This window comes from Malaclemys terrapin, chromosome 10 (assembly GCF_027887155.1).
Source record: "Malaclemys terrapin pileata isolate rMalTer1 chromosome 10, rMalTer1.hap1, whole genome shotgun sequence".
NCBI classification, from domain to species: domain Eukaryota; kingdom Metazoa; phylum Chordata; order Testudines; family Emydidae; genus Malaclemys; species Malaclemys terrapin.
In genome coordinates this window covers 21,524,580-21,545,085 of record NC_071514.1, presented here as the reverse complement: position 1 = coordinate 21,545,085, position 20,506 = coordinate 21,524,580, and the positions used below count along the sequence as shown (strand labels likewise).

The 20,506-nt window shown below is 42.3% G+C and overlaps 1 long non-coding RNA gene across 1 annotated transcript in view; it reads left to right on the top strand.

Annotated features, from left to right (window-relative positions):
• The window catches only part of LOC128843919 (uncharacterized), a 193,862-nt gene extending 180,095 nt beyond the window's left edge, over nt 1-13,767 (top strand). Inside the window, exon 4 of the long non-coding RNA XR_008446389.1 lies at nt 13,649-13,767. This is a non-coding gene — a long non-coding RNA (uncharacterized LOC128843919). The remainder of the gene's footprint in view (nt 1-13,648) is intronic.
• Nucleotides 13,768-20,506: the final 6,739 nt, after the last annotated feature.

Here is a 20,506-nt window from a genome sequence, read left to right as displayed (position 1 = left end):
CCTGGAGCTTCTTCTGGTCCGGATCTTCGGCAGCAGCTCGGTTGCGGGGGGTCCTTCCGCCCCGGGACCCGCCGCCGAAGTGCCGGGTCTTCGGCGGCAATTCGGCGGTGGGGGCCCCCTGCCGCCAAAGACCCCAGGCCCCCTGAATCCTCTGAGCGGCCCTGCTCTCTCCAGCCTTAGCTAACAGCCAGTTGACTTTTAGCTCATGTGGTAGAGGCTCATGCAGGTTCGATCCTGCCCGCCGCCGACCAGGGGTCTGTTGGTATTACACATACGTAGGGGGCATCTGGCAAAGGCATGGCGCACCTCTTCTCTCAGCTCCACATGGCTTAGCTTCGGAAGATGTATACCTGAGCCCTAATTATTATCAGGAATATGCACATGCACATATAAAATGCCATGTATGAAGAGAATATGTGTGTTCCATACAAGAAAATGTATATAAACTGGGTGATTTAGTGCTGTTAACTGAGTAAGCCAGTGTCTATTCCAAAAGTGAAGCGAATCCCCTAAATCCAGGGAGACTGTAGTTAAAAACTGCCTTTCAAACTCTTTGCTGTTAATGGTACAGCCTAGATAGAGCACTTAGATCTCCTCGCTCTCTCTCTGGGATAATTCATCTACAGAGCAATATTACAGATCAATCACTCTGAATCAATAATATTTGCATGCACTTATGTGTAGTTCATGCTAAGGAGAGTAAGCCAGAGCTAATCAAGCCAAAACATCATTTGTACCTTTGGCAGCTCCCTGCTAACTTTGAACAGTCCATTACATTAAAGTGCAATGATCAAAAGATCTAGAACTGAAGTAGTGAGTACAGCTGATTTTCAAATGGAATTACTATAAAAGTCAAAGTGCCTCGTGAAAGCATATGGGTTTCTACAAAGCTAATAGACAGATCTAGCTAATACCTAAATGCAGGCAATAAATTTCCCACAACCAGCAGACAGTTCTCAAATCTATCTATCTAATCTATCCATCATGGAAATGTGGAGAATCTTAATCCCAGCCATGCCTATATAACCTAGCTATCTGCCTACCTATGTATCTAGCCCCAAGAGCCACACTGATATTTAAAAACTGAAATAATATTGCTCTTCCTGCCTGGCCTGTAGGGGAAATAGCTCGATTTGTTTATAGCGGAGGGTTTTTTTTTGTTATTTTTGCCTGTTTGATTATATGTGTAAGTGAGTGGGTGTGTTGTGTGCCTGTATGACTAATCAGGATTTCTTTCTTTGTCCGGAGGTGAGGATTTCTGAAAAAAAGAGACTGGATTTTATTTTAAGGCCCTCCAGCCAGGACAGTTATGAGTTTAGGCACTTCTACAAAGCTGTATCTGTATTCTGGTCTCCTTCTAGATATTTGGCAGCAGCATTCTGGCAGAATTTTTTGCACAGTTCACTGACAAATTACATGAACATGCAATTAAATCTATCTGTGCTTTTGGTTTGCAATGGATTGAACATTAATCCAATATGCTTGCATATGTGTATAGGGTTTTTATATTTAAAGGGCTTTATTTTCATCTTTTGGCTTCTATTTGTGGGCATTCAAAACCGCATGTGCATATTTTGCTACATACACACATGTTTTGCAGAACCATATTTCTGCATGTGCAGTTACTAATTGTAATACCTGCATGTATGATATAGGCAAATGATAGATTTTGCATCCTCAAAAGCCATTTGTCCCAACAGGCTATAGAGAGGCATATTCCGCCACTTACACACCTGCAAAGTTTAACATTTTTTAAAGTATGTGCACAGTGCTTTGCATCTGCAAAGTGTGGATGGATGGATGTGTATGCATAGGTAGGGGTGTGCACGTGTGTGTATAGACATGGAGACACGAAAGACTTTGAGAAGAAAGTTGCATTTACTACTATGAATAACAGTTCTTTGAACATTTTATAATTTACAGCTTAGGATACAATAGTAGCAATGATTGTGAATCTCCATAAAACATCACTTTTTAATTGCAGCTAGGGTCTGGGAGAGAGAGAACTTAGCTATTCTGCCAGGCCATACCACAGTCGTTAGCTAATCTTGACTGGGTAAAAATCCAAAATTAAAATTGTCAAACTGAGCAGCAGATGTTGAAAGGGAATTGGGCATTGCCAGAAAGTTGGTGTGCCAATGTAAGCTAGTGGATGCAGCATGGAGAAAATTGGAGAGAAAAGAAGTTCCTATTAAATAAAACCCAGCAGGTGACAGGGACACCGAAAGTTAAACTAGAACATCTAGCCAGTTTATATTTTGGCAACCACATTCATGTTTTTTACACTTCTGTAATACATCCCTACTCCATTCTCTGAAGGCTTGGACTGGCTTCCTCTTACTCACAGGTGACTCCTCTACAGTCTTCTCCTAACTTATTAGATGTCATGATCTGGTGATTTAATGACTCTGTTCTCTCTTCTGCCCATTGAGTTGTCTGCCCACCTAGCTCCACTGGTGCCTGCAGCCATAGGCACATTACACATAGCGTATACCATTGGCAGCCTTGCTCCACTTCCAGCACCCTGTATTTCCTCTCAGGGATGGGGAGTGACACCTGGGCGGGTTGATCTGGAAGGTGGGGTCTGAGTGTGGCATGGATTTGATGTGCAAGGAGCTGTGGGCCAGTGGGTGCAAGGAGGATGACTCCACAGGTACTGATGGTGTGTACCATAGGAAAATTTCTGGGGGCACCCCTGACTCCCTCCACCTACACACAGTCAAAGAGGCTTCTGTTGGGTATTTGTGGGGAAATCCACCTAGATTTGCCAGAGTAGTAACACACTGGGTGAGTTGTCTGCACGGAATGTATATATATATATATATATATATACATACCCTATGTGAATAGCTGTGACACCTCCAGGATGAGCAGAGATTGGACAATCATCTGTGATATGTCTGACCATTTGCATCACGCCACAGTTGCAGTTCAGCAATTCCCTCACTTTCCATCTTTGGAGTAAGTTATGCGCATCTTCCATGTTGGGTGCGGATACAGTTTAGAGCTCTCCATATGCGCCCTGGGGAGGGGAAGCCCAGAACTTGTACAGTTGGGTCCTCGATTAGATATTTGTTTGGTACGTCGGCAGCTGTCCATGCTTCAAACCATCTTCTGTGAATGTCCTTATCTTCCACAAGGAGGGCTGTGGCACTAGACCAGATGGCTTTTCTTGATTTTAATAGGTGGGGATGGGGGTGTTCTAGGTCATGGTGGAGCAATAGTGTGGTATTTGCCATGATCTTTATGTGCTTCCTATCTGTCGCAGTGTCTTGGGTATTTGCTGGTGCCAGTACCGAGTATTTGCTGGCACCAGCCATGGAAGTGGCATTGATGTGAAGGTGCTGTTAATTATGCGAAGAGCGGCGTTAATTTCGGCATCCACTAAAATGGTGTAGGCCTTCACTCCAAACTGGGGGACAGTATTTCACTGTGCTGTGGAATGGACCAGGGCTAGTATCAATATTGGGAGCATGTGGTCATCACTTCCCCAAGATGTTTCTGCAAGCTTTTGTATGATATTGACGCTGGTCTTCCTTTTCCTTTTGGTTTGTTCAAGGTGGTGATGGAAGCTGAGCCTGGGGTCCAGAGTTATCCCTAGGTATCGCGGATTTTCATTAAACCTGGAAAAAAGTCTAATTTTCTGTCTTCTCCCTCACCCAATGTTTTCTCTGTGGCAGCTACTGCTGCTTTATGTGGCAGACAGCCCTGGGTTTTTAAAAATGTCCTTAGTTTGATTCATTTCTCTTGAATATAGATTTTTTTCTTGTTTTTGGCAAACAGAGAATTCTGGCCTCAGTGTAGATTTCTGTCTCAGTCTCTCACACACATATTTCACTTCCTTTGCTGTGTCTCCAACCTTTTCAACTCTCTTTTTTATTGCCTGCTGCTTTCCCTTAAATAGGCAGTAAGCAATGGTCAGTATCCATGGGCCACCATGAACTGTTAACTCATTAATAGCTATAATGTGGTGCATGGGTTAGGAGCCTCGCATGTGTCTGAAAAACCACACACATTAGCTTTATACATTATTTTTCTTTATTTGTGGGTGTGTGTGAGAATTTAAGCTGTGCCACTGCTGCCCGTGCTATTGTGGCTATGCTACTATTTATCCTCATGCTAGCTTGGTGACAGCTGGTGAAAGTATGTGTACACCAGATGGGAATCATATCCCTAGCTGGTAGTGTAGATAGGGTTGCCAACTTTCTAATTGCACAAAACCGAACACGATTGCCCCGCCCCTTGCCCCACCCTTTCTCTGAGGCTCTGCCCCCACTCACTGCATCCCCTTTCCCTCTGTCACTCGCTCTCTCCCACCCTCACTCACTCGCTCATTTTCACCAGGCTGGGGCAGGGGGTTGAGGGCACCAGGAGGGGGTGAGGGCATCTGCTGGGGGTGCAGGCTCTGGGGTGGGGCTGGGGATGAAGGGTTTGGGGTGTAGGAGGGAGCTCCAGGCTGGGCCGAGGGGTTCAGAATGTGGGAGGGGGTTCTGAACTGGGGTACGGGGTTGGGACGCAAGAGGGGTTTCGGGGTGCGGGCTCCGGGTGGTGCTTACCTCGGGTGGCTCCCCACAAGCGGTGACATGTCCCTCGGCTCCTAGGCATAGGGGCAGCCAGGTGGCTATATGAAGTGCGTGCTGCCTCTATCCACAGGCGCTGTCCCCACAGCTCCCATTGGCTGCGGTTCTCAGCCAATGGGAGCTGGGAGCCGGCACTCAAGGTGGGAGCAGTGCACAGAGCCCCTGTGGCCTTCCCTCCACCTAGGAGCCGAAGGACATGTCGCTGCTTCCGGAGAGCCATGTGGAGCCAAGTAGGGAGTCTGCCAGCCCCTGCACCACCCAGTCTTTCAACAGCCCAGTCAGCAGTGCTGACTGGAACCGCCAGGGTCCCTTTTCGATTGGGTGTTCCGGTCAAAAACCGGACACCTGGCAACCCTAATTGTAGATGTAGCCTCAGTACGTGTTTGCACGGCACTTATCACAATAGGGCCCTGATCTTCATTAGGGCCTACGGACTTGATTCTGTGCCAATTGAAATCAAGAGTAAAGGTCCCTTGGACTTCAGAGATGCAAGATCTGGCCCTATACATGCTACTGTAATGCAAATAATAAAATAAAGGGTGTGGGTTCATGGCTAAAGAGATTGGAGTTCTATACTTAAGCACAGCCAGCAACAGAAGTGCTTCAGCACTTCCCTTGTAGGACCCATCTCTCTGGATGAGATGGTACCTTCATGCCTTCAGTTCTTACCATATCAGTCAATGCTCCCCATTAATATGAGGGTAGTTTTTGCAATGTGGACACCTGTCCATCCAGAAATGTGCCAGGACCAGCAAACCCTTTTACATTTGTCAAAATGGACATGATGACCAATGTTGAGTAGAGAAATTTGTCAAAACCAGTCCTTTCCCACATAAAAAAATTGTTTTGGACAAATCTGGATTTTTTAATTAAAAAAACTTGTTGTCGAAAAATTCCTGACCAGCTCTACTTGTTATTCTATTGACAATCCTCTGACCCAAATTCTTTGTTGTTTCCTTGGAATGTAAATGAATATAGGGGTGTCGTTGAGATATTTTTGGTATATTTTCCTGTATACTTAATCCCAAATTGCTCATATATATATCTTGCCAATTTAGCATCACACTATCTGTATTATCTAATAATCTTATATTTTGCTACCTGAAATAATTATTTTGTATTCTGTATATTTAGCTGAATTTCATCCTCCTATTTCCATCCTTACTAAAGGCAACTAGACTAATCTTAGCCAAGATTCCAACACAGAAAGGAAGGTGAAATCACAAAAGAGGAAGCAAATGGCTATATTAAGAATAGGCTCTTTGTTTTGCTCAGTTCTCTAATCATAAACAAAACCCAGAACACACCGAGGTTCAGTAAAAGGTTCATATGAACGCTTTGCTAAATTTTTTTGCTGCCTGGCTTTTGGAAGATTTGGTAAATGTTTACCCAAAATAAGCAGATTTTGTTGTGAAACTGATGAAAGTCAACAGTCCCTTAGCCAAATCAGCAGGGTTTGTTATGAAGCCAAAGATATTTATCATTGTCCGAATTTCACACTGAGTTTTTAGGTTTGTATGAGAGAAAAGTGCCAGCCAGAATCCCACTTCATTTCTGTGAACTTTGGAAAGTTCTGTATTCAGACCTGGATGTTGCAGTTTGGGTCTATTGCATTTGAACCTGAAACACTGAGCAAGACAGGAGGTTCTGAAAACAAGTAAACTAAGCCTAATCACAAGGGTTCACAAAGAGACATGCAGAACAAAAGGGATGATTCATGACAAGCCCTAGCCTTACACTGAAGTAATGACCAAGGTCAGAAAGGGTGGTATGTTACCAAATACAGTAAAAGCTGTGTTATCCAGCCCTAAACCAACCGGAAAGCTCCATAAACCAGCATTTCTAATCTTCATAGAAAGTCTGGTTTATAGCCCAGTTGTCGCGAGGCCAGCAGGCTCCCTACGTGGCTCCCCAGAAGCGGCGACATGTCCCTGCTGCTCCTAGGCAGAGGAACGGCCACGAGGGGTTCGGAGTGCGGGGAGGGTGCGGGGCACAGGGCTCTAGGAGGGAGTTTGGGTGCAGGAGGGGGTGCGGGGTGCCAGCTCTGCTCATGCTGCTGCCCTCACCCCAGCACTGGCTCCGCAGCTCCCATTGGCTGGGAACTGTGGCCAATGGGAGCTGCGGGAGTGGTGCCTACAGACAGGGGCGGGGTGCGCAGAGCCACCTAGCCGCACCTCTGCCTAGGTGCTGCAGGGACTGGTCGCCACTTCCAAGGAGCTGCCCGAGGTGAGCGCCCCTCGGATCCGGCACCCCCACCCTCCACCCAGTCTTCTCTTCTCCAGACTAAACAAACCCAATTTTTTCAATCTTCCCTGATAGCTCATGTTTTCTAGACCTTTAATCATTTATGTTGCTCTTCTCTGGACTTGCTGCAAATTGTCCATATCTTTCCTGAAATATGGCACTCAGAACTGGACACAATTCTCCAGTTGAGGCCTAATCAGAGTGGAAGAATTAATTCTCGTGTCTCTGCTAATACGTCCCCAGAATGATATTTTGCTTTTTTGCAACAGTGTTACACTGTTGACTCATATTTAGCTTGTGATCCACTATGACCCCCGGATCCCTTTCCACAGTACTTTTTCCTAGGCAGTCTTCCCATTTTGTATGTGTGCAACTGATTGTTCCTTCCTAAGTGGAGTACTTTTCATTTGTCCTTTTTGAGTTTCATCCTATTTACTTCAGACCATTTCTCCTGTTTGTCCAGATCATTTTGAATTTTAATCCTATCCTACAAAATACTTGCATCACAATACTAGTGAGGTTCCTTTGTGCTTTAATCAGAGCATATGAACAGCCAAACTGTATGGAATTGCAAAATGTGGCCAGAAAGTAGTGTCAAGAATGTGGTATGATACTGAACTTTAGTAATGAATGCTCTGGTATTGAAATTGAGAGAGAGAGAGAGAGAGAGAGAGAATTATCTTTCTCTCTTTCTGCATCTATTCTCTCCACATTGAATAGTCATGCTTCAGTTCAGCAATGGTGACTGTTACAAGACTAAAGAGAATGGATATCAGAAATGGCACCAAGCATGACACTAGTAATTAGAGATAAGTGAATAACTGACTTTATTAATTTGACCATTCTTCATTGTACATTTTCTGCAGTTTCCTCCAATGTATTTATTATTTTGCATTATTCAACACACAACTTCTATGAATAGTTTTGGCAGAAATGAGTGTTTGATATTCCTAATCCACTACTAACTCCACGTCAGGTCGTCACAATGGTCACAATACTGTTTGTCTTCTCTGATTGGTTGAGTATATTTTTTAGAATTAACTTTCTGGAGCAAGTATTCATGATCATTGATTTCTGGGTGAAATTCACCCCTGTGCGGATGGCCAGAACCAGGCCGCACTTAAGTCCAACTTAAGCCATATTTTGAAGACCTAAATGGTGCACAAAGTATTGTGCTGGGCCTCCATGTGGGGGAGACACTGATTCCCTGTGAATGTTCTTTGATAGTCACTGAATTGGGCAAATCATGAGTCCAGAACTTGATTCTACTCTCTCCATCCTCTAATACCTGCCACAGAGGGAGCCTGAATGGAACAGGGTTCTGTGCTAGTCACAGAGTGTGCTGTCTGCATAACCCCACCACCACACACACCACTCCCCATTCTTGCAGACGTACTGTCTCATTTCTGTTTCCAAGAGGTGATCTGCTGCTGAAGCTAGGGCTGTATTTGTCCCCAAATATACTGCCCTTCCTACCAGCAAGATCATTCCCTAGAATATTCATGAAAAACCAATGGAAAGAATGCAGAAGAAGCAAGTTCAATTTTTTATTTAAGTGACTATTATCAATTTACTCCACAGCATTCACCCAAAATGAATACATGATTTGGCATGAAAATGTTCGGAAGGGAAGTATCTGTGGTTATTCACTATTCATGATTCAAGAAAAAAAATACCTCTGACATTCATGGAAAATTCAGTCTAATTACTTCAGAGGCTGATAATTCTGCTGTGCTTTAACAAAGGTTACAGGTTCTTGGATCTACAGGTAGTGAAATTAAGGAAGGAAATTAAAATGGCTGGTCAGCTTTAATTTTTAATGGTTCATAAATGATTAGGTAATAAACATACACTTTTTAAATGAAGAACAGATTATTCCTTGGCTTATATCATATAAAAATGGTTCTTTTCATGTCATTCTTTCATGCTGTTTTTAAGGATTGCATGAAAGGCAGCTTTCCCTTGAACAATACACTAATATCAGGATGGTTCCACTTGGCCTTACAAAGCTCTACTCACCAGAAAGCCCCTGGTCAGTAACTTCTGTTAATGGATAAGTAAAATACCACTCCTCTTTCCTATCACCATTAGCATGATAGGGTGAACAAGAAGCATATGTGCTTCGGCTGCTAAATTTAACAAGTGTGGCCTTAAGCCCCTCGGCTTCACATATCCTCTTTCTGCATGTACTTGTTTCTTTGTGTAAAGATTTTATTAGTAGATAGATAAAAAGATCCAAACAGATGCACCAAAGCCACAACTATGCATGTTACTACAGCTTGTTTCAATACAAGCATATAATATAGCTGGGGTAACCGTTTGCCTCTACTGAAATACTAGGCATTCATTAAATAAGAAGCCCCATTACCAATTCCGTATGCCGCTTTGTTCAGTTCTAGCCTTTCAGAAAGCAGGACTATAACCATAATGTATGTACCTATATGATGGGCCGAGAAAGGGTCCTTCTCATTGTTGATGGAGATGGTGTTTGTATTCAATTTAAAAACTATTAAAAATAATTGAACAATGAGGGTGCATAAATTTCTGGAGCCTGCCTGAGCTTGACATAACTTACACAATACACATGAAAGATTTGCAAAGGGGTTATAGTCAACATTCATAAAATAAAGAAAAAAAGCTCATTAAATCACAGCAGCTCTACTACTCCAAAGATAAAGAGGTCTGTCTTGAACAATATTTACCCATGCACATTTCCACACAGACCAAGAGGATGTAATTAATTCACAGACTTTTGGTTAATGTGCAGCAGAGTTTGTCTTCTACTCGAGACAAACTGGATAGAGAGCAGAGCATCACACTTCTGCCCTGAGAATATAACCCATCAGCACTATTTGATTCAATAACTGAACCTGTCTTCTTTCCAAACCAGTGCCCCACCCCTAAGCTCAGACTGCATAGACTCATCACATTCAAGTTTTTCCCCACCACTTGTGAGTGACGAGATTCATCTCCAACTTATGAAAGTACTTTGAAACAGAAACAGGGAACGGCTGACACATTTTACTGAAGTTGTAATCCCTGTGATTGGGAAAAAAGCACGTTCTCTATTATTAGGGCCCTGCTGAGCTCATCATTGTAGAAACATATTGTAAGAGATGGCTCCTGCCTTAAAGAGCTACTATCCACAATAGATAAAATATGAGGCAAGGATGCATTATTACAGATGGGGACCTGAGCACACAGAGAGGAAATGACTTGCTGAAGGTCACATAGTAAGTGTGTAGCAGAGCTGGGAATAGAACCCATTTCTCCTTAGTCCTGGCCCATTGCCTTACCCTCAAAACCCTTCTTCTCTCGCTACACTCATCTGGAGTGAATGTGAGTTTTGGGGAGATGCTATGGGTCCAAGTTGTTGCGGTCAGTGTCCCATTACACTCCCACGTGCTGTATGCATGTGTGCTGCTGCCGCCAGAGGTGAAGGTAAGCCAGAAGAACCCTCTAACCCTATCTCAGAGAGGTGGGTTATGCGTTTGCAGGAGTGCCCTTAGATGGGCTGCCAGGAGAAGTCCCCCAGCCTCTCAGATTGTCCCCCTTCTTTGGCCAGGCTGGCCTCTGTGGACCAAGGGGCAGGACATTTCCACAGATCCCTCCCCCTCATGCCCCCCCCCACCCCAGCCAGGGAAGGTTTTTCTCCTTTTCATGTAGTTTGAGATTTCACAAAACTGGAGCCCATTTTGTGAGGTTGTCAGACATTTGACAAGGCTCCCTCCCACGTCCTCAAACTTCAGTGGGGCTTGAACCTCTCCAACAGGAACACACATTCACCCACCACTATGAACTCTCCCTTCAGGTGGAGAGAGGGCCTGATTCTGACCCCAATGGACTCAACTGACAAACTGCCAGTGACCTCAGTGGTACAGGATCAAGCCCATATGGCTCCATGAGCACCACGTTCTCTAGACTAATGCTCTCCCCAGAGTCTGTCATTGCTCCACTGCTCAATCTGCTGCCTCCTATAGAAACCAAAGATTCTCTACTGCCAGTGCCACTGTTACTGTTCTCTCTTCAGGAAAATGCTGTTCTGTAAAAACAAACACTATGGTGTAAAACAATGGCACTGATCAAAGCCAGAGGGCAGCATTCTCCATCCACTAATAGCATTGCAATCCAGGACCAAAACTGTTGATGCCAATAGAGGTATGACAGTGTAAGAGCAATGAAAGTCTGTCCCAAAGTATTTGTTTCAGTGCCTCAGGCCTATACTTCATTGAAAGCCTCCACTTACAACACCACAGCCTGCCTGGAGTTCAAGTCCAAGAGCGCCTAGATTTCAAAGCCAAAGAAATGTAGCAGTTAATGGATATTAACTGTTTCATGAAAGAGGCGGAGCACATATTTAAATAAATACATTGTCTTAATTTCTGGTCATTCTTAATCTCTTTTCCTTGTACCCTCCCCCTTAACTTCTCTCCCCTTGCCTTCCTCCTATTTATTCTGTGCTTTCTCTGTCTTTAAAATTCTTTGCTCTCTAGTCCCCACCATTTATTTTTTGCCTCTCTCTTTGTTCTTGATTCTTCACCTGCATCTCCATTTCATTGCTGTCCTTTATTTATTCTCTCTCTCTCTCTCTCTCTCTTTCACTAAATCCCTATGCCGGCCTGTCATTGATCTTCTTTTAAACACCTAAGAGTGTGTAATTTTGTACCCAGTACTGGCCAAAGCATTGTGTGTCTTAGCTATTTGTTAATCAACTTATTTTTAACTTTCTCATTGACCTGTAAGGCCAAATATGTTTCCATTTTTAGTATTGAGAAACCAGTGGTTTATAATCACAGAATAGATTTGACACATATTGAACATAAAGAAACAAGCTTGTGAGTAAAAATAACCCAAACTATATATAAATAGGCATTCCACTGCATGTTTTTGTATAAGAGCACATCTTTATATAATAATAAACTAGAATATAGTCTTCCAAGAAAAACTGTAGAGGGTGGGGTATGAACAGAAGATATATGCACTAGGACAACTCCATTTGAATGAGATAATTGATTAATTACATGTGCAAATCAGCTGTTTGCACATACAGATAATTGTGTATGGAATTTCCAGTTCATAAGTCTGAACCAAAGCCCAATGAAGTAATTGAGAGTCTTTCCCTTGGTATCAGTGTGCACTGAATTGGGTGCATAGGCAAAACAGATGGGTTTGCATATGCAAATGGGGGTACAATTAGGGTGACCAGATAGCAACTGTGAAAAATCGGGATGGGGGGGGGGGGGATAATAGGCGCCTATATAAGAAAAAGTCCCCAAAAACAGGACTGTCCCTATAAAAACAGGACATCCGGTCACCCTAGGTGCAATGGACCTTTGCCTCTACATTTTAAGATGTGGCACAGAGATCTGAGAAGAGAGCAAAGTACATGGAGTGACCAGTTGCGCTGGTAATTTTATAAATAAACTACTACTGCCTATACTGAGAATTTCTGATTGGGAGCTTGGCACAGCAGCTTTAAAAAGCAGTTCAGCAGGTAAAGCTGGAGGTAAAATGGGGTCTGGTCGGGGCCACCCTTCCTCCCTCACACCCTTAAACCCAGCACTGGGCAGGGGAGACCACCCCCTGTGGGGCACTAGGAGCCATAGGTCAACCTCTCCAAAGTCATGTGACTTTTGAGAAAGAACCTGCAGAGAGAAACTAGCCAGAGACTGAAGTCAGTACGTGAACTGCAGAAGCAGTTTAAACAGAGACCAATAGACATTGATGTTGTCTAGCTAGATCTCTGTCTAGCTAATCCCCTCCGAACATAACCCCACTGAAAGGGCTTAAATAATAAAACAAAACAAATCAGGGAGCGGACATGACATCTGTTGCCATCATGTTGTTTACTTTTCTTGTGTGTTCTACCTCTTCCTTCTTCCTTTTGTCTGTCTTGGCTACTTAGATTGTAAACCATTCAGGGCAGGAACTGTTGCTTATTCTATGTTTGTGCAGTGCCTAGTACAATGGGCCTCCTTTCTCCATTGGACCCTAGGCTCTATTGTAATAAACGTGATGGATAATAACTATGCTGGCAACAATACATTTGGCCTCAGGTATCTTACATATGAACAAATCAGACAAAAACAAATCAACAGCTTTGGGAGGGGAAATGTTGGCCAAGGATGTGGATCAATCCCAGGTCCTATGGTGGGAGCTTTTCTGAATAAGTAACCTTAAGAATCCTTGGTAAAATAAATGCTTTTTGCATGTATCTGCACTTTCTCATTCTGCTGGGGAACAGAAATGGGCAAAATACAGTGAAATAGGATGCTCTTGCATTAGGTCTATCCCAGTACTGAAGACCCTAAAGGTTTGGATAGGGTTAAAATATTGCTCTGAACATTTAGGTGCTTATCCAAATCCAACATCAGCTTCTTCCAGTGACATTAGTGTTGCCACTATGTGGTGCAGGAGAAGAAGAAGATTTATCAGAAGCCTTGGTAGCTACAAATCAAGATAGTAAGAATGGGCCAATGAATGATACCTTTACCCACAATGAATAGTACCATAATCCACAAGTGGTTCCTTTGATTTCAGTGGTAAAACTTGTGGAGCAGGCTTCTTTTCAACATCAGTATCAGACTCTGTCCCAGTATCGTCAAGTTTGGTAGGGCTCAGGTCAATAAACTGACCATAATTCTAGTGTAAATTTATTGTGTTTAATGTATTCTTGGCCAATTCACAGGATAGTTTTTCTACCAAGTTCTATTCTTTACAATATTTTCAGTGCAAACTATTTTTCTTGATATTACCTGATTGATGGCTACATCTCTTCTGTTTGTACATGGCTTATATTTGTTCTCCTCCTTTCTCTTGACCAGATTTTCAACTGATGCAGCTCCAGTGAAGTCAAGGTACAATTATGCTGTACTAATATATACGTCACTCTGTGAACCAATGCTGATTTACTCCTGTCATTTGCTGTGTTGAACTGAGTGAATATGGCAATTTGTTGGGCTCTCAATAAAAATGTAAAAACAATGTAACTTTTGTTCCTCATTTCATATTTGTATATTCTAACTGAATCTGTAAAGATGGAGCTACAGTAGTTATCCATTTCATTAGTCCCATTCCAAGTTTCAAAAGTTTTCTCTCGAAATTTGGCTGCTTTTGGCCAATGATCTTTTTAAAAAAACCTAGCATTTTCAACTTTTAATCCAAATCACCAAGAACAACGGCTGAAGACTAGGTTGGAGTGGGTGTATGACTGTATTCCCCACCCACAGGAAAAGCGCATGCTATTTATCTTAAATGAGTGACGCAGTCTATTGGCCTGATTCACCTCCTGTTCTATAATTTCCCCTACTTCTTTCCCTGCCATCTGTTTAGACTTGGTAAATATGAAGCTGGTAATTGTAACACTTTGGCCTCTAAAGCTTACATTATCCCTTGAAGGCACAGGCTTATGGCAGGGTGGATCAGTTTCTCCCCCAAGGGGACTGTGCCTGGACCCCATGAAGGGGAGCACGTTCCACCATCTTCAGGGCATGCACATTTCCCCCATAATCCCTGGACTGCTGGGGGGGACTGTATTTGCAGGAAGTAGCGAGGGAGAAGAAAGGTGGTGCATGGTGCTTCACCCTCCCTGACTGGCCAGTGCAGAGGAGGAGATGGGACATTTTCCTGCCTTTCCTCTGCTCTCTCATGGGCAATTAGGGCTCAGACGTGCTAGGAGGAATCCGCCCGCACAGCAAGGTGAGCACAGGGCCTCTGATTTTTGAGTGGTTCTTGCAGGGGGGTAGCTGTGAGGGTGTTGGCATCCCCTCAGTGTACATTCACACAAGGACCAGTTGCAGCCTAGCCTGTGATTTGAGACACTTGAAGCCACTTAACTCTTCTCACAGAAACAGAATGTCAAAGGCAAACAGGAAGACACAGCAATTCCAAACACCCAGCTCAGAAAACAGTGGGGTGCCATACCTGAGTCTTCAAAATGTAGGGAGATCCTAGGAGCACTTTTTTAGAAAAATGTCTGATCATGGTTGAAACTCCTCAGAGTAAGACCATTCACTTACAGTAGGAAATATATCTCAGTATTCTTTTGTGTGGTAGCTGGCCCTTTAAATTTGGTAGAGAAATGCAGTTGCAGCCCTAGAGGGGTCATTAGGTAGTTGACTGCTCGTTGGTGCATCTCCCTTGCTTCCAACTGGTAAGTCTTCTTAGCCCTTAATATATTTTCCCCTACTGTTATTCTAGAAAATAGCCTATAGGCTGGGCATAGCATGTGGCAACTCTTTAACTAGTTATGAATGGATGTATTATGTTTTCCACGTTCTAAATAACTGTTTTTAAAAAGCACTTCTCCTGGCAAGTGTGGTTTTTTTTCTTATTACTAATTTTAAAATGTCCAGTAAATCCTTTGTACAGGATCTACAAAATTCATGTTGGTTCTGTACATCCTGACTAGGGAGCCCAAGGAAATTACTAAATGTACTAGAGGAGTAGATTTGTTATGGGATTTAGAGCAGTTGCCTATTCAACTCCAGCCCAGATCAGCAGTGACTAAAAGTTATCAGTTGATTGTCACTGAGTGGCCTAAGTGAAATGAGTATTGGTGGTCTCAGTCAATTTCCCTGTAGATAGTTTTCACCATCATGACTGACACCATCCCTTGAATTCTTAGCAGACAGGTGAAGAATTCAATGGATCTTAGATAATGAACCTTCTAGGTCAGGATTGAGGTATATTGGCAGGGCAGTGTGAGGGGGAGTGTAGTATTGCTGCCTGTGCTTTATCTGTTCTGTGGATTCCATACACAAAGGGTTTCAGCAGAATCAATCTGGGATAATTCACAAAGACTATATTCATATACCATATTTACAAAACAAAGAAATTCTGTTCCCAGAGCTGGTCTAACAGCCTCAGCGATGATGATGCACAAATAGGGAATAGCCCAAACAAAAAGAAAAAGAAGCCCAGCTGATTTCAGTTTAATTGAAAATGCACAGGAAGAAAAGGGAGTATTTCTCAAAGGGAAAAGGACAGACTTGGTAGCAAAAGCAATGTTAGTTGCAAACTCCCATCAAACAACACAGAGACTAAAGAAAATTGCTTCTCCCTCCCCCCCACCTTTTTTTGTTTTTGTTCGGATTGTTCATTATAAAACCAATAAACTAACACAGAAATACAAGAGAGAAAACAACATCAAAGACCTACAATGAAATGTTACTGAGATTAGTAAGGCTGTGGGCCAAATTGACAAATGTCTGTGAATGCAGACATGCACAAACACTTTGCCATGTGTTGATTTTAGTTGTGCAAATACTTTGGTGCAGACTTTGGACAAATATTGGGCTTACATACACACATAGCTAGTCACATATGCAGAATCAGGAGAGTATAAAATTGTGAGTGCATTTTGCTCAGGCCCATTTACAAATCTGTCCTGTAAACCAACAGTGTCTATTTATCTATATAAATCTTCAGTGATGTGCCCTCTTCTTTCACGCTTCCAAGGCTACCTGATTGTGGAATTGGAGTTTGTCTCTTGTGCTGATTTTCATAATGACTTGGTATTTAGTGTGTGTAATGTAGTCTTACAATTTTTTTTACATTTTGGCCAACTTTCTGATTCATGAACAATTCATCTCCTGCTGTGTGTTTTTGCCCTTTTGATTAAGGAAGGTTAATGGCCTGTATTTGCAGAAAGGGCTTGTTTTGCTTTCCCACCTAATCCAATTTAAAGGTATGCTAGTCTAATTTTTGCTAGTCTTTCTTTTGATCCAGTCACTACTATCACAGATTCTGAATCATTCCTCAGTGGTAAATATCACCGCACCAACATTTGTAAGGAACACTGTGTGACTAACTAATGCACTTACACCTGTACGTTTTCTGGAGACATAAGGAGCCTGGGCCAGAGGGGATATGGCTTTTAGTATGAATTTCCACAACTCAGCATTACTTTTTCTAATTTATTGGAATTTATAATCATTTTGGCAAACCAAGACCTATTAGAAGCATGCAGGAAGTTACTAATCTTTTCAGATTCCTCATTTATCTCTAGAGGTATTAGAGGATCACATAAAGTCTGTTGCTGCAGAACTGTCCCTCTCCTTTCTTCACCCTATCCTCAATTTCCACAGGAGAAAGTAATTAGTGTCTTAAGACTAACCTCCCAGGGCTCTTGTTTAATGGAACATGAACAATTTATTTGAGTAATTTTCACTTCCTAGGATTTTCAAAGTGTTAGTCAGAATAAAGTCTATTATGAATATACATAATGATGTCTACACTGTGTACTTTTTAACCTGAAAAGAAAGGCAACTTGTGTCTTTTTTTTTTTTTTTTTTTTAAGATAACTTAGGTTTGGTATTTTTTTGGTCCAGTCTCCCTAGTGCCTTGGCAGCCTATTGCCATGTGGGAGACCTGGGTGAGGGTGGTGTTTAGTATATATCTGTTTGTCCCTGGCCCTTGCATGCTACTCATCATGCACCTGCACAAGCAACAACCTGGCACTAACTGCAGTGGCAGCAGTTGCCTAAAATAAATGGTGGGCTTCCAGTAGTGAGTTTCTTTCGTACACTCCCCTACAGGATGACCATACTTTCAAAAGTAGAAAAATAAGGACATGACGGTCAGGGAAGGATTTTGGTTGGGGACAAGAGAGGCTTATGCAAAAGTTTAGAAGTAAAGGGATGATTTCTTCACTTTCTTCCTTTCCTACCCCTTTCAGAATGATACATTGGGCCAGTAAAGAGCCAAACTATAAAAACAGTATAAACAAAACCAGGTTGGATCTCAGCTAATGCCTGTGATTAAATGGGAGGAGGTCAAGGTGTCCAATTTCCACTTTGATGACATAAATCAGTTTCCCTCAAGAGAAATCACTGGAGCTATGCTGATTTATACCCTGTGAGAATCTGGCTCATGCTCTTAGCTGGGCTTGATGAACCCTACTGATTTCTGTGTGGATAAAAGCCGCAGCACAGAGTTGGGAGGGATTCATCTTAATTTCATCCTGTTGGCAATCCTCAAGCTGCTTCTTGTCAATTTCACATCACTGCCTCTCCCCATGCTGCTATTTGTCAATTTCACTCTGCTGCAGAGTGCTAAAATGACAAGAAGTGATACAATGACCCTCACCGACATTAAAGTTATAATGAGAAGCATAGCAATTGGCCAGCCCATATATTTTGCTTTCCATTCCTCATACATATATTATGTATGCCTGTTTTATGAAGTTGAAGGAAGAAGACTCAAGGTTGTTTAAAAGTAGGAGGGAATACCTGTGCCAGCGCCACTTTTCAATGCTAGGAAGGAATAAGTGCAAGTATATTATTTTATCAGCAAATTATAACTCTCTTTTTTGAAAGTTTAAAAACATTAACCTCAGGCCACTATGTAAAATCATATTCTTTGCAACAAATGCTGCTCTGGTGGCTGATTTCAATAATAAAAGACAACAGGAGACCATAAAAAAGGACAGTGCAAGATGCTGAGAAACATTCCTTTCCCAGGAGGGTGTACTTAGCTTTGTCTTCAGACACTTGAGAAGTATCATTATCATGACAAAGCAAAATGGCAGACCCTGGGGAACATTACAGCAATTATAAAATGATCCTCTTTAAAAAAGAAATTGTGATTTATTTGGGCTTTGCTCATTGATGTTTGTCACTTTCATCATTCAAACACTTGTTCTCAGCTGCAGGGTAAAAAGGTTTATTAGATGAGAGATGGAGAACATGCTGGAACAAAGTGTCAGACATTGGCACCTCAGTTACACCATTTGCCCATTGTAGAAAAAAAAAATCTACATTTGCAAATGTGATAGGCATAGACTCATCATCATCATTGTTTATATATTTGTACTACAATAGCACGAAGCGCTCCTAATTATGGACCTAGACCCCACTCTGCTAGGCCCTTTACAATCACAGAACAAAAATACAATCCCTGCCCCAAAGAGCTTACATGTGTTCTGTGGCTGCATTGTAGGTGTTGACATTTGAGAACTCAGCCTATTTCTCTAATACATTGTAAAGTGCGATAGGAATATGTGTTATAATGTATTATTATTATATTGATTTTTATTTCTCATTTTAAAGAAAGTTAGAGCCTAAATAAAGGTGTTTTTTAAAGCTTATGTGATCTCCTGTCTTACTAAGCCCCGTTCCCTGGGTTTAGCATGACAGCCGAAAAACCAGTTATTTTAATCAGAAGAATTTCTCTTTGGGAGCATGGGCAGGGAGAGTAGGCTGGATGGGTTTTCATTTGTGTGTATTTCTGCTGTGTCCAATGGCTCATATTTAAAGAAGTCACCTTCTAAGGACAATAGCCACTTTCTTCCTCTAGAAGAGCAATCAGGCTAAGCGTGAATCAGATTCATTCCGGGAGCCAGAAAATGAGTAGGTATGCAGATGTGAATGGGAGCTACACAGAACTCCAGGCCTTAACTGACATGTGCTGGCAACATGTGTATGGGATTAAATGAATCAGTTAGGAGCCTAATAGAGCAGATTGCAACAGTCTTTATTGTAAAGCAAGGAGAAGACTGCACACTCAGAGGAGCTCTGCACTGTATACCTAACAATCTGCCAATATAAAGAGACTGTTTGGACAAACTCCACGAGGAATAGTTTTTGGGTGAGTTTCTTGAGGAAAGACACCATACAAGTACTTAACTAATATACCACTTGCACGCTGCCTGTGTTGTCCACGCACACAGTGCACAATATCCAATAATAAACACCGCTTTTAAATGTACCTTTTACTACCTCATCAGAAGCTGCATTGATTTCACCTCACATGCAGTATCCTTAGCACAGAACACAGCAAGTCAAAAGAGAAACATAAATAACCTAATTTTCTGGAGGGGGGTTAAGTTCCATCTGGGAACATATGGAACAGATCGTGTTGCAATGTAGCAAAATAAAATATTTCAAGTAAACTACCTCATTATCATCAACAAAAATAAAGCGATCCAGCCAACCTTGCTATTTCAATTTTCTGCTCATTTTCTTTAGTTCACGTCAGTCTCAGCACTCATTTTCTTTAGTTCCTGAAAGACTCACTGTAATAGCAAACCAATGAGCAAAGACCATTTTCAGACATGGTAATTATAATGAAAAAGGAAAATATCAGGAAAAAAGATTGAATTTCGACAGACTCTGCCATTTATAATCCATCAAACCCAAGTTAGAAGGGACTCTCCTTTTCCATTTCTTCATTCCACCGCTTAAACTGTTAGGAGACTTGTTGCATGTGTAGCGATGTAGCTCTGATGTCTTTGCTGTCTCTCTATGGCACGTTTAAATGTCTCCGAAGGCTGCTTGTCCATAGGGGCAGCTGCCAGTGTGTGAGGCAGAGCTGATCTAGGGTATTGCAGAGGAGAGGAACTCCGTGCCCACTCATGCAGATTTTGTTTTTGTTGTCATTTCTTCCGTTTCAAAATAAATCACTCATGCAAAATGTATGAGCTGTATAAAAACAGACCAAGGTCTACTGAAGAGGTATAATAAAGATTTTTAATTTTGTAGAGGTATCACAGGCAACCTGCGAGCATCTTGGTCCTGTGGATTAGCCATAGGACTGGGACTCAGAAGGCCCACCTTCTATCCCTGGCTATACCCCAGACTACCACTGCCCACAATACTTCTGTGTTTAGTGCTTATCTGGCCCCCATTATCATAGGAGCTCAACAGCTTGAAATCTTTAATGTATTTAATAGTGACTGTGCC